The following is a 4,277-nucleotide window of genomic DNA, read 5'->3' on the forward strand; positions in this document are numbered from 1 at the left end:
TCTCAAATATATATATATATATATATATATATATATATATATATATATGACATTAAAGTAATAACATACAACATTTCTTCTAGCATTCAGAGTCACAATTTCACGTTTACAAAGCATTTATTATAATTGTTATCATTAAATTAAATGGATACGAAATATCCTAAGCATAATTTATTTTATTTGGAGTTAAATTATTTTATTCCTTCTTTTCCAAATCTACCTATTTTTTTTTCAATGATTTAATAACTTTTTCATATTTTTTTAAACATTAAGAATCTTCGTACTAGAGTTTATATATTATATATTGAGAAAATATTATTAAATCGGTCTTTCAGAGTCATTATTGAATCTTGAATATAATAGAAATAATGTTTTTATATACAAATTAAATTTTAGAATATTGAATATTAAACTTAAAAGTAAACAAGACTCTGTAATATTAAAAATTAATTAGGAGAAATGTAATGACAATGAGAATCAAGTGCGATAATTAGGACGCAATCACATCTTATTACTGCTATACTTTAATTTAATATAAGATAAACATTTTTTTTCGCGTGCGCGCGCGTGACTTTATTTTAATCTATCATCAGTATGTCAATTTTAATTAATATAGGTGACTATTTTCTCGTGCTCCAATTCGGAAAGTCAAATGTATATCTTTCACGTTGGTTGCAAAATCAAGTGATTTTGATTTTTGCAACAATACTTCTCTAATTGTATATATTTACAAAATTGTTTAATGACTAAACTTACATTACTCCAAATGGAGTTGCATGAGAATGTAATAATTAGTCGAATTAATAAAAAGATAAAGATTGACATTTAAACTAATAAGATATTCTGTTGCACGGTGACATATTTATCGGTGACATATGCGAAGTCAACTAAACAATTGCTAGAGTCTAATCTAATTGATACACAGACGCATCCTCTACAAAAATAAAAATAAATAAACTAAGCTATATGTTCGGACAGAACATGTGTTTATAATTTGTTTAATATTGATACATATGCGCATGTAATAATTCCGTGTCAGATTGTAAATTAATGCTATTCTATGAGGTAACTGAAAAATAATGAATATTTTAAATAAAAATTAAGTTACAGTAGACTTAAATATATATTAAATTTCATGCAAATCCACATAAAATTTTATGGAAAATATTTTCATGTATATGTATATATATATTTTTCAATTACAAATACATTAAATTTAATATAATGTAATTAAATTTAATATAACGTTAAATTCAACTTGTAACTTAAAGGTACATTAAATTTCATGATATTTTTAACAGTGTAGTCTTTTTTTCGCGCACATTCTTGACATTGAATTATATATTAATAAATTTATGATTATCTAATTTTTCAGTCATATCATATATAAACGTTGTGGGATACAACATATGGCTATTTATACCAGAAATTCTTGATATTATATCGCCCATGAATGAGTCTCGCCCGCGGAGGCAACCCTTTCATACTGAATTCTTTATCAATGAAGAGCAGTACTTTTATTTCATTCGTTTTCACGTATGTCTTGTAGTTACAATCACACCTATAGTTTATGCTGCTAGTTCCACTCTATTTCTGATTCTCACGCAACACACTTGCGGAATGTGCGAATTGCTGGGGTAAGAAATTACTCTTCGCGCAATTTACTATTTGTGAAAGAACAGATTCTAAGATTCTAAGATTGCTATAAAAAATAGAGCCTCTATCAATTTTCAACTGGTTTATTAATTCTCGAATTTGTGTAATAAATATATTTTCTTCATTTATACAGAAAAAACAGTTTTGCTTATGTATCTAAAAATTTAGTTATAAATACAAATCTAAAAGTAAATTTTGTTGAACTATAAAAATAATTATATAAAATGCTCAAACTGATTGCTAAGAATATTAAAATTTTTTGTAGCATTATTGCTCATCAGGCTTGAATTTTCTATACAAATATTTTGATAGTTCAATAAAATCATTTTTAGATCTATATCTAGTTAAATTTTGAGATATTTCAGTAAAATCATTTCTGTGTAGAAAAATTAAATTTATCTAAATACCGCCATTTTCAGTTAGTTTAAAAATAATGTTTTTATCTCGTTTTTAAATTATTTACTATTTTTCTTCTACATTTTCAACACGAGATAAACAATCGTATCATCTTTTCTTTCGCTCAATGCAAGGCAAATATCATTATGATAATATGAACAAAGTCAATTATACATTATACGATAATATGTTGACAATCATTTTGACACAGGCACCGTGCGGAACGCTTATTTTGTGTTGTCAAAGACAAGGCGAGATACGATTTAATTCAAGTGTCAGAAATAACTTGCGGAAATATATCTGTTTTTGTACAGCAACATTACAACATTATACAGTTTGTACTTTTATTTAATATATGCTATATCAAATTCCAGCGTAATTTCATTTTTTTTTGTCATTTGCGTAATAAAACAGAATGTTGTATTTTACAAGGAAAATTTAAAAGTAACAATGGCCAGATAATGCCTTCTTCATTATATGATTTTAACTAACAAAGAATTTATTACACTGAAAAGGATTGCTATGACTCAAATAGTGATAATAAGTTGAGGAGATCGAAAAATATATAGTTTATCAACTTTTTAAATTATTTATTCTGCCTTATTTCTCCGTATAAGGGCACATGACTTTCCATGCGAAGTGACCTTCACCCGACCTCCCCCCCTGCTTGGAGGCGCAGTATTTTCACCCGAACTTCCCGTCCTACCTTTCTTCCGCTCCCCTGCTCGAGGGTGCACGACTTCCATGCAAAGTGACTTCGCGCTCCTATGCGCTACTGTGTTTGAATCAATGTTTTCAAAGAAAATTTTTTTTATTTTTCGATCTCCCTTGATTTATTATCTTTGAGTCAAAGATTATTATCAACAGCAAAGATTATTATAGCAGCCAAAAAATATCGAAATTCGGAAAAAGTCCTATTCTGCATAATTACTAAAAAAAATTTATAAAATTTAAATAAATATTTGTAGACAGTACCAATAGGACCATTTGCTTACAGAAAATAAATATAATATTTATTTGATTTAAAAAAATAATACTTAAGTATAATTTTTTTTAATTGAACAAATATTTATTTATTGTAAATAAAAAGTATCATTGGTACTATTTAAACAAATATTTATTCAAATTTTGTGAATATCTTTTTAGTGTATTAGCATTAAATCATACAATACAAATATACACAGATAAATCTAACACATGAATTGTAATATTGATTGTAATAGATATTTCTCCTGTCGCGACTCCATTTAGATTAATTATAATTACAAAATAAATTTTATAATTTTTTTTCTATCGGTGAAAACAATATTCTAATTACGAAATTGAGTCGAATTTCCAATAGTGAATGTAAGCTAATAACATACTAATTTATTTACATGCAAAAAAATATTCTTCACCTTATTATTTTAATATGTATGATTTTTTTCGCGTTACAAGGTTTGTTGAGATAATCGAAATTTGTCACACAGTACCGTTTCTAATAGATCTCATAAACTTAGTGATTTTGATGAGTCTTACATTAATCCAGGTAAGGCAGAAATATGAGCGTTTGGAAGTGTTATCAAATTATTAAAACGAAGTCTTTCAGATAATAACCATTTCCGATATGGAACGAGCTATCAGATCTATCGCTGTCTTTTGTTGTATATTATGTTATGTATTCATACCTTCTTACATGGGGCAGAAAATCACGGATACGAGTTCGAATCTGTGTGGAAAAATGTAAATATAAATATAGTAAATATAAATATAAACATAGTTTCTCTTTAATATATATTTAAAAGGACATCTCGCGATAGTATCTAAAATGCTGATATTGAAAATCTATTATTTATTCAAGATAAAAGGAGAGAAATTAAAATAAAATTATTAAAAAAGGTTCTCCCTGAATTTATCTATTCAGTATTTTGAATTCATTCGAAAATATATGTGAGATAATTGTATAAACGCATTTGCTGGGATATTATATTTTTGTGTTGCAAATTGCAAGTTTGCAATATTATAAATAAAATAACTAACATAATATAATTTTCTTTAAAATTATAATTCTGAAAAGGAAAAAATATTAATATTAATAAAAATTTTTAATATAATTTGCCGTAGTATAATAATATTGTATTTACTTATTTATTAAAGACATACAATACCGAGTGTCCTTAAAAAATTCAGTACGTTTCTTTTCTATGGATTTTGATCAAATCTTGGTCAAATCTTTCCATATTTTA

Source organism: Atta colombica, unplaced genomic scaffold (assembly GCF_001594045.1).
Source record: "Atta colombica isolate Treedump-2 unplaced genomic scaffold, Acol1.0 scaffold25, whole genome shotgun sequence".
Taxonomy (NCBI): domain Eukaryota; kingdom Metazoa; phylum Arthropoda; class Insecta; order Hymenoptera; family Formicidae; genus Atta; species Atta colombica.